General features: G+C 37.8%; 1 long non-coding RNA gene across 1 annotated transcript in view; it reads left to right on the top strand.

The window, feature by feature from the left end:
- The first annotated feature begins 759 nt into the window (after positions 1-759).
- The window catches only part of LOC126075520 (uncharacterized), a 229,221-nt gene continuing 218,675 nt past the window's right edge, over positions 760-11,305 (top strand). Inside the window, exons 1-2 of the long non-coding RNA XR_007517219.1 lie at positions 760-795; positions 7,757-7,862. This is a non-coding gene — a long non-coding RNA (uncharacterized LOC126075520). The remainder of the gene's footprint in view (positions 796-7,756; positions 7,863-11,305) is intronic.

Below are 11,305 nucleotides of genomic sequence, written 5' to 3'. Positions count from 1 at the left end.
CCGAGATCATCAGGCCTTTCTTCTTAGTGTGTCTTAGTTTAGAAGCTCTGCTGAAACTTGTCCACCATGGCTGACCCTTTTGGTATTTAAAATACCAGTGACATAGCTTCCAGCATCACAGCAACACACATATGCATGTAGGTATATATGTGCATATATGTATGTATGTACATATAGATAGATAAATGTAATGATGTGGCCACATTGCTTTAAATTCATGAAAGAACTAAGAAGCCCCTGTATTTGTAATTATATAGCAAAAACATACATAAAAAAAATCAAGACCCTCAAAATTTGTTGGCTGTTATATATCTAGTAAAAAGAACAATATATAGATTGTAGCTACTGGAAAATACTCATTCGTTTTCATCAATCACTTATGTATTCTACTGTATGATTTGACAAACAGTAATGGCTTGTTCTGAAATGATCCATGTGCAATAGATGTCACAACCCATTGAATATGAGATCCTTTTATTGGAGAAGTAACCTATTACGCATGCCCTGCGATATGCATTTAAAAATCATTCTTCTAATTTCATTGATTTACAAAAGTTTATTTTTTTCAGAGCAAAGCAGCATATTGAGTAGATTTTGTGTCTATTATCCATAATATAACCAAATAGCCATGATGACTAATAATTTATTTTTGTAATACATTTGCATATCTATAAATTAACTGATGAGAAAATTATCATAAATACGTCCTTTTAGTACCCCTACAAGTTGATGACAGAATTCTCTATAATCAATTAATGGAGATGCTTGACAAAAGTGGACGAGGAGAACCCCAAGGTAAGAGACTGATTATTTTCAGTCTTTTATCTTAATATTAGTTGTAAATTGATTGGCCTGATTTCTTGCAAATACTAACCTGCCTTTTCTAAATATAATGATTCATTGATGACCTATATGTATTTTTGATGGTTGCAAATTTTTTTTTAAATATCTAGTATAGCTAAAGTTTGGGTGAAAATAATTATGACCCAGGTTCCTATAATTGCATAGGGTTTAGAGCCTTAAATAGCAGACTTTCCTGTTGCAGAATCCCAGTATGGTATATGACTTATTTGTGGTCACTAATTATGAGGTTATGTATTATTCCTCTTAAATACTGTATCTTAGCTTTCAAACAACTGTTATGGGTGTGATACAAGGCAAGTAGAATAGAACTTTTCTACTTTAGCATAAGAATTCATACCTGAAAATGTTAGACTCTTTAAGAAATAAATTCTTACATGTGTTTAAGGATTTAAAGGCAATCCTTTAAAAAATAAATTCTGAACTCTTAGTTTGCTACACTGCCATTTTTACTAATGCATTAAGTGCTATTTATACATATATAGTAAAACCTGCAAAAGCCGGAACTTGTGTAAGGCAGAAGTCTGTCAGAGAAGGAAAACTCAAGTATTTTCCACTAAAAAGAACTTCAGAAAAGTGGTAAGACTGCACCCTGCCAAAGGCAGAAAATTTGCAAGACCTGGAAAAACAAAGCAGTCCTGTCGAGTTCTGGCTCCCACAGGTTTCTCTGTATTTTAATAAATGAGGGGATAATTCTATTAAGGTTTTTGTGAAGGGTGTGCTCAGTTCTTCTAAGCAGTTATTTTGTCTTCCATGTTAAAATAACTCAAGGTATTTATGGAAGAGAAAGATGATCATGGTGAAGTCTTCTAATAGTTATTTGTTATTTCCATTGAATTTCTGTTCAGGCCTCACCATTTATAAGCGGTGATATTAGCTGGAGCCAATTTCTTAGCCCTACTTTTCCATTTCTGCCAAATAGACATGTAATACCTGCTCCATGGAGTAGCTATGAGTATTAAATGATTAATTTGTACACATAAGACATATAAAACAGAACCGAGCATCTAGTGAGTGCTGAATAATTATTAAACATTACTATTACCATTATTGTGGGGTGTTGGTGATTCAGTGCTAGAATTGCCACCTTCCATGCAGGAGACCCGGCTTTGATTCCCAGCCAGTGCACCTCATGTGCAGTTATTACCCATCTTGTCAGTGGAGGCTTGCATGTTGCTATGATGCACAACAGGTTTCAACAGAGCTTCCAGATTAACAGGGACTAGGAAGAAAGGCCTGGAGATGTACTTCTGAAAATTAGCCAGTGAAAACACTATAGATCAAAATGGTGTGATCTCTCACTGGTTATGGGGATGGCACAGGATCACGCAGCATTTCACTCCATTGTGCACGGGGTCCCCATGAGTGGGGAGCTGACTCAACAGCAGCTAACAACATTACCGATATTGTTAGGAAGATCTGATATGCACGTTCCTCGGATAATAAAAGTGATGATAATTATGATGGTAATTATAATAAGTATGAACTTATTCAAAACCTCAGAACAACCCTAAATCTTTAGGCCACATTTTTTACCCCCATTTGCAGAATAGCAACCAAATAGAACGTACTTTTCGCTGGGCGTTCCTCCTCTTTACTTTTGTGTTACCACTTTGTGAAGCCAACCTTTTTTTCTTTTGGTTTTTATAAACAAAGCACACTCATTTTTCAAGCCAGCCATGTACTCATATTTGAGGAATTCTAAATGCAAATGATTACGTTTAAATCTGACAGGCCTCTATATGTCTAGTCTAATAACTGAGTCAGTCTAGTCTAATACCTGAGTCAGCAAACATAGATCGATTAATTTTTTAATTTTATGCTAGCTAGCCATTGAGTGATGTACTTTTATGCCTATTGTGTCCCTACCATTCTGACAATCGTTTGCAGCTGGGATATCTTGCAGCCAACCAAGGCATACATTTGCATGTAGCACCCAATGTTGTTGTTAGTAGCCACTGAGTCAGCTTCAACTTATGGTGGCCACGTATGTAGCAGAACAAGATGTTGCCTGGTCCTAGACCATCTTCACGATCATTGGTATGCTCCAGCCCATTGTTGCAGCCATTGTGTATTAGGAGTGCCTTCCAACCGAGGGGGCTCATCTTCCAGTACCATATATTGAACAATGTTCTGTTTTGATCCATAGAGTTTTCATTGGATGACTTTTGGGAGTAGGTCGTCAGTCTTCTCATCCTTGTCTGTCTTAGCTTGGAGACTAAGGTAGCACCTAATAGGTCTTAAAAACTCATTTATGGGCTTACAGAAGTCATGGAATTTATAGAAAGTCTAATGACTTACATAAGGTGAATCAATGAATTATGAACAAAGAAGAAAGCCCAGCTGGACCTCTGGACCATAAAGCCCAGTGCCTTTCCAGTGACCCACCTCATGTCCCTCCTGCAAAAGAAGCTCTCTTCCACTGGTTCTTGTTAAAATTCTAGCATTGAAGGCATGGAAAATTCCATATTTCACTCTTTAGCATGCTTTAGAGATTGAAAGAGAGAGGACTATTTTATATTTACAGCATGTGCCTGGCTAGATGAATAGATACATTTTGTAGATGCTACTGTTTTCGGATGATACAGAGAGAAGTCCACATACCATTTCTATAAATGCTGGTGTCTCTGTGCCAACAAACAAGGCAGCCCAGACAAAATGCTTCTGTGTGTGCAGAGCCTGGCCACTGTTCTCAGGGATCCTAATGGGAAAATGAACCAAAGAGCTCTGCTTTCTCCTAAACCTATCCATCTCTCAAGCTGATTTCAACAAAGAACCAGTAAGTGTTAAGATATTGAGGTAAATACCATGTAATATTAATGCAGAAAAGCAGCCTCCACACATTAGAAAATATTTGGTAAGTGGGAAAAAGGTTTCATGTACAGCTATAGACTTGGCTCACTTTGTAAACATTATGGGATTAAGAAAGGCTGGTATAAGAATTTTTTTTTTTTAGCTTAAAACTTGTTCTAGGTTTTAGTGTTTTTCTACTATGCTACACAGAAAATAATTTACTAACTTATAGATTATGAAAAACCAAACTTTAGCCTTTATAAGAAAAAAAAGTAGTTCGTCTACTGTGTGTTAAAACTTCGAAGACCAAGTGGAATTCTATGTGATCTCCTTGTGGTAAGCAGATGAGAGTGTCAAGGAAGATAGTCTAATTATGAAGTGCCGGTAGGTTCCAGTAAAAGTCATGAATTCCACAAAGAGGCCCAAAAAGCCGTCCCATCTCATATCGGGAGTTTGAAAGATATGCTCACACAGACACCATCCTGCTTGACAGTGCTTCATTAGGTCAGTGCAAGATCATGTCTCTCTTTTTAAAAAATTTTATTTTTAAAACTTATTTTATTTATTACTTTTTACTGTTGTAAAAATAGAAATAGTCCAATATTTGCCAATCTCTCCTTTTAAAGTACCGTGGTGAAACATCAGTCCTACACACTGTCTGTGGTTTTCACTTGCCAACACACCCTTTTCGAGAATACACGATTCATGACTTGATGGGCTTTTTGCCTTTATTTTTCACTATACATTTTATACTGCAGAATTACACTATTTATCAATATCAATGCCGGCCCTTACACCATTTAGTTTCACTTCATCTGGTTTTATTTTGTGTGAGAGTGCTAATTTCTAGAAATGAAGTCTCTGTGATAAAACCTGAAACCTGCGTAAACTTACTTGGATAAAATTAAGAAATATGAACCAACTGTGTCCTGTTTGCAAGAGTGTGAATATTTTAGTGCTTGTGAGGTTACCGTTTAAGGAACTTAACACACACGTGTTACCCTTGTGACTGGTGGCACATAAGCGTTTTTAGACCATGGATTGTCTTGACTTCAAGGATATTTTTCGGTTTTCTGCATCTCTAAGTTTCTATTTATGTCTAATGTAACATGTGTTCATCGTTCAAAGAGAGGAAAGGTGTTTCTTCTGTGTCATCACTTCATCTATGTGAAATAAAAATAGGGGAATCCAGATGTCTAGCTCCAGGTGTGTGTGTACGTGTGTGTGCATGTGTGTTTTGTGAAAGGTAAACTGATTCAAGCTAAAGGGGAAAAAAATATCATCAGATGAAAAAGACTGTTCTCAATGATGACCTGTCAGGTCACCAGAGGAAACATTATGTCCAATGTCACAAAAGTGAGGAATGGCTTAGTTAAGTGGGGTATCCCTTAACTGGGAGCACAGAAATTATGTAACAGAGTTTTCTTCATCTGTGCTTCTTTGAGCTGAATATCCTGAGCTCATTACAGTTTCCTCCTATCTTGAGCTTTCTCAAGTAAAGAACCCAAATTAGCAAGGACAGTCTTTCCTAACATGCCACCTAGATGGCTCCTAAGGTCAAGGGTCCATGAGCTCAGCAACCCCGCTTATTGGTGTATCATCAGCCCTTCTGCCCTGTCAAGACAAGGCTTTACAAGGATGCTGAGGCGAAGGCTGGAGGGCTCTGCATCTAATGTTACTTTTACAATTATTTTTCAGGTGTGTATTCTGACACATCAACAGTTCAGCATTTCCATTCATTATTCATTCCAGATGCTTCAATTTACCTCGAGATATTTTCATGAGTGGGTACATGGTACTCCTATAAAATTATGTGGCTGATATTTTGTGTAATCTCACTCTGTACAAAGTAAGCTGAGGAGTGGGATGCTTACCTGCTGCACTGTCCTGAGTCTTCCACGTAAGGGGTCAGCACCGTGTCTGGGAGCCCGAATAGAGTGGAATCCAAGCCTGCATTTTTATCACCTGTCAGCATCAGGAAAGTGTAAAAATATCCATGAGAATATATGTGTTTCACAAATGTTTCTCTAACAAGGAAATACAACCCTCACTATTTCCTAAACTACATGTAAAGGGCTACTTAACTGACTGAATAAGAGAAGTCATACGCTGATGGAAGCATGGGTCCACACATGGACAGCTTCGTGGTGTGAAAGGAGGCCAAACTTTGGAGGCAGCCCTGGTTCGAGCCCTGGCTTTGCCACTTAAAATGTGTTGGATCACAGGCAAGTCATTGACTTCCCTGACTTTAGACTCCTCACCTATAATTCAGAGAGAATGATAGCTACTGCATTGCATTGTTAGCAGGATGAAATGAGTCATCACAAAAATCCAGTACAAAGTAGGTTCTCAGGAAATGAAAGGAGGGAGAAAAAAGATTCTAGTGCCCTCCCTCAGGCCAGTGTTCATAACGTTCTTATGTTCATTGTGTCAAGAAGTTTCTAGAACACCTCAGGTTTGGTATTAGAGCACCTAGGTTCTGTTCCTGATTTTGATATTTATAAGTTACATGAATTTAAACCTCTGTGTAAAATAAGGCTAGATAATTTGGTTGCTATGAATTGGGATTGTCTCAATCACAAACAGTTTAAAAAAAAAAAGTGAACCTCCTATGGTTGTGGTGAGGATTAATAAAATGTGTCCATGTGCCTGGCAGTTAACATAAAATAATGTAAAATAATGACTTATTTTACATTTGTTGAGGCTGCTACCTATTCCTATTTCTTATTGCTATTATAATGGTGAACTGATTTATAAAAGACAAGGCATTTAAGTGAAGCTGTGTGTGGAGATGGGGTGGTCCTAGCTATGGTGATGTTGGGAATCTCTTCTGTTGAACTATTTATCTATAACTACTGATTTATATAGGTGATAGTTTCTAGTACAACATTACAGGGTCGTGCTGTGGTGGTGGACTTGGAGGTAACAGCAGAATTCAGACTGTGAAAAAAAGAGGTGGGGCCCCTTACTAAGAGGTTACCATGGAGGCTGGGCTGGGAATTATCTGGTACAGTGATTAGTATTTGAAACTCATCAGACCTGGAGATCCTGAGAGTTGATGACTGCCCTGGAGAAAAAAACAAAAGGAGAAAAAACTCCTGTGAGTGTAACAAAAGAATTGTCTTTGTAAAAGTAGTGACATTTCGGGCCCCCAAAGCACACCCACTGTGGGATCTTTTTATTCTCACCCAACAGAGTAGGAAGCCCAAGTATGAAGAGTTTGCCTTCTCACTTTGCAGAAGCGTGGTGTGTGGTTGTGTGTGTGTGTGTGTGTGTGTGTGTGTGTTATGTAGGATTTCCAAAAAACAGGGAACCAAATTACTTACTTCCCATGGATACGATATGGAGTGAATGAGAAAGGCCCTCATGGAATCCACATTTGGTTGGCAGAGATGATAGTGATGTCAGGAGTGACATAATCATCCCTGGAGCTGCAACCAGAAGTAATATGTGGGCTTATGTAAGTTGCCCCTTGAGGACTTCAGAACTACTTGAGGAGGCGAGCCCTGCAATTGGCTGAGGTCTCATGATGAAGGCAGGATCTCAGAGCCCATGAAATCTGGTCATTAACGTGACCACTTTTTAGTCCACATGAAATAGTCCAGATGGAGTCAATTGTCTGGCCAAAGAGGCTGTAGCTGAAATTAACAGTCTGAGGCAATCAAGGCAGCAGGGGATCTCTGGAACTATGAGATTATTCTGGACAAAACCAGTGAGCAGCATGGATTGTAGAGAAAGTGGTGAAGACAACACTCTGGGAGTCAGTTGAGAGGATCATATTTCAAAATATTTCAAGCATCATGCAAATGCTGAAATATTATTCTTACTGTTCTCACAGGACAATTGAGTTAACTAAGTATATGAAGCTAATCTAGAAATATTTATGCTAACTTTTTATATCCCAGTGACATTGGAAAGCTTGTAGGAAAGGCATTATGAAATGACTTAGGTCTGAGAATGAATAAGTACAAAATAAAGCTAATCAATTAAGTGCATAGTTTTGACAAATTGAATCATGACGGAAATCCAGAGGAACAAATAATACATTGTGTTTCAAATAAGTATTGAATTAGAAATAAAATAATTTCATTTTGCTTTTTAGCTCCCAGGAGGAAGTGTTTTCTTGGACATGTCCTAATATTTACTGTATGCTGTGTACCTGTTCCTGATCAGTTGCAGATAACTACGTTTTCCTCTGAATTTTAATGGTAAACAATCCATACATTTAGCTTATTCAATTAGGAAGCCATGCTTTAAGAAGGACTTTTTTTTTCTTTTTAATGATTTACGTGGATTCTACTATAAAAAGTCAGGGAAAATTTTTTAGGTTTTTGTCTTGATTTAAAAAATATAGCATTTTGCATAGTGGTATAATAAACATTCTAGCCTGAACTAAGGTATTCCAGGGGAACATTCTAAGAAGCAAACCATTGTTTTGGCAACTAGCCCTATTTTTCTAAACTCTTTGTAACTGCCTGGCATTTGCAGTGGGCATGAATCAAATCTAGCATTATGTGTGAGCGAGTCAAGTTTAAAACCTGATGGCTGAATCTGACAGAAAATGTAAAAATGTAAATTCCATAATAAAATCGCCATAAATAAAAGATAGATTTCACAAAACACTTTACCAGATTAATCAGTCTGTTCTCCGTAAGCCAGAAAGTTATATTCTACACTGTGGTTAGCACAGCAAACTTTCTGGAGGGAAAGTGGATGTCTAACAATCACTGGAGACTTACAGGCATTAAACTTCTATTTTTTAACTTAACCAATATAGTAGCTCACATATTATTCTGTAAATATTACATTAAATATGAATTTAAATATAATGAGTAAAACTATAAAGAGAAATAGACAAAAAGTATAAAGTTTTTTTCATGGTTTTTTAAAAAAAAAGCAATGGTGATTTTCCCCATGTTAACAAAAGGCAGATGACAATGACACCATCATGTTTTATACTTTGGAAGTCTCTATCACATTTTGTGCCTTTTGCAAGCTAGGCCAGAAAAGTGTCCAATTATTAAAAATGTGAAAGATGATTCCACAGAGTGGAAATACAATTTTACAAATTAAAAGAGTCATGAAATTCTTTTCAACACTTGATTAAGTCTATACAGGAAAATTTTACAGTCTAGTATACGGAACCCCAAAATGTTTCCTTATTTTCATTTTATGTATTTATTTATTAATTCTTCATTAGCTACCTGGCGTACCTTCTGAACTTTCCAGAATACTTGGGAAACAAAAAGGTTCAGATGGAGGCATCCGTTGCCAAAGCTGACTGGAATTCAGGGAGAAACAGGCTACCATAAAGAATGAATAACAGGTTTTAGTGATACTACCTTTGCTTGGAAAATCTTTAATGCAGTCCCAATTAATCCTTTATTTACTCAGCGTCAGGTCACATTTTATAGGCACCTCTAAGTGAAAGGTTTTTACTTCATTTTCAAAACAAAAATCTTGTTGATTTTTACTTTTTTCTTTGGGATTTTGTTTTACGTATCTTTTTTTGCCATGATTGATGGTATTTTCTAGTTAATATTAAAACATAAAGTAGTTTCCATTCTTCTTTTTCTCCTTTCCAATAATTAGGTAATTGGGGTCTCTAAAATAAATTTATATCACTAAAAAAATGTTCCTGCTCACAGCGTAACAGCAACCTGTGGGTGAGTAAAGCAATTCATTCTACAGTCAGGCAAGGCAGATGGTCCAAGCATGTATCCCTGGTGGTCAGGCACCGTCTAGGGATAACGTTTTATGTGTGGAGACATTGAATCGTGTGGTTATTCCCCCAAATCTCCATGGGAATAACTTCTTAGAACTGAAAATTCATGCCAGTAGACTGTCAGAGAGTTTGAAGTTACATTACTGGGTAAGAACCTGAAGGGAGGAGACTCTCATTTATTTTTTTTAATTGAACTTTAGATGAAGGTTTACAGAACAAACCAGTTTCTCATCAGTTAGTACACACATTGTTGTATGATATTGGTTAACAATCCCACAACATGTCAACACTCTCCCTTCTCAACCCTGGGTTCCCTATTATCAGATTTCCTGTTCCCTCCTGCCTTCCAGTCCCCACCCCAGAGCTGGTGTACCCCTTTGGTATTGTTTTGTTCCATGGGCCTGTTCAATCTTTGGCTGTGAACCTCAGGAGTGGCCTCATTACTGAGCTGAAGGAGTGTCCAGGGGCCATACTTTCAGGGTTTCTCCAGTCTCTGTCAGACTAGCAAGTCTGGTCTTTCTTTTTGAGTTAGAATTTGTTCTACATTTTTCTCTAGCTCTGTCCAGGACCCTCTATTGTGATCCCCTGTCAGAGCAGTCAGTGGTGGTAGCCGGACACCATCTTGTGCTGGACTCAGTCTGGTGGAGGCCATGGTAGATGTGGTTCATTAGTCCTTTGGACTAATCTTTCCCTTGTATCTTCAGTTTTCTTCATTCTTGCTCCTGAAGGGTTGAGACCAGTGGAATATCCTAGCTGGCTGCTCACAGGCTTTTAAGACCCCAGACACTACTCACCAAAGTAGAATGTAGAACATTTTCTTTATAAACTCTGTTATGCCAATTGAGCTAGATGTTCCCTGAGACCATAGTCACTATAGCCCTCAGCCCAACAATTCCATCCCTCAGGGAGTTTGGATGTGTTTATGGAGCTACCATGGCCCTGCCTTGTACAGGTTGTGCTGGCTTCCCCAGCACTGTGCACTGTCTTAGCCTTCACCAAAGTTACTGCTTATCTATTGTCTATGGTTTTTCCATTCCCACCCCTCCCCTCCCTCATAACCATCAAAGATTGTTTCTTTTTGTATGTAAACTTTTTCATGAGTTTTTACGGTAGTGGTCTTATACAATATTTGTCCTTTTGTGATTGACTTATTTCACACAGCATAATGTTCTCCAGATGCACCCATGTTATGAGATGCTTCACAGATTCATCACGGTTCCTTAGCACTATGTAATACTCCATTATGTGTATGTACCACAGTTTGTTTATCCATTCATCTGTTGATGGGCATCTAGGTTGTTTCCATCTTTTTGCTATCGTGAACAATGCTGCAGTGAACATGGGTGCACATATATTTATTCGTGGGACGACTTTTCTTTCTCTAGGATGTAGTCCTTGGAGGGGGATTGCTAGATCATATGGTATTTCTATTTCTAGCTTCCTAAGGAATTTTTTTAAGGAAGTGCTATATTGTTTTCCAAAATGGTTGTATCATTTTGCATTCCCACCAGCAGTGCAAAAGAGTTCCTATCTCCCTGCAGCCTCTCCAATGTTCATTCTTTTCTGTTTTATTGATTTGTGTCAGTAAAGCTGGGGTGATATGGTATCTCATTGTGGTTTTGATTTGCATTTCTCTGATGGCTAGAGATCATGAGCATTTCCTCGTGTCATTGGCCGCTTGAATGTCTTCTTTGGTGATGTGTCTGTTCAGTTCTTTTGCCCATTTTTTATTTGGATTATTTGTCTTTTTGTTTTAGAGGTGTTGGATTTTCCTGTAGATTTTACAGATTAGACCTTTGTCTGATCTGTAAATGCCAAATTTTTTTTTCCAGTCTGTAGGTTCCTGTTTTTCTTTTGTCAATTTGGCCAGTGGTTTGTCAATTTTGTTGATCCTTTCAAAGAACCAACTTTTGGTTTGTTGAATCT

The sequence above is a fragment of the Elephas maximus genome, chromosome 1 (assembly GCF_024166365.1).
Source record: "Elephas maximus indicus isolate mEleMax1 chromosome 1, mEleMax1 primary haplotype, whole genome shotgun sequence".
Taxonomy (NCBI): domain Eukaryota; kingdom Metazoa; phylum Chordata; class Mammalia; order Proboscidea; family Elephantidae; genus Elephas; species Elephas maximus.
This window is presented reverse-complemented; position numbering and strand designations above follow the sequence as displayed.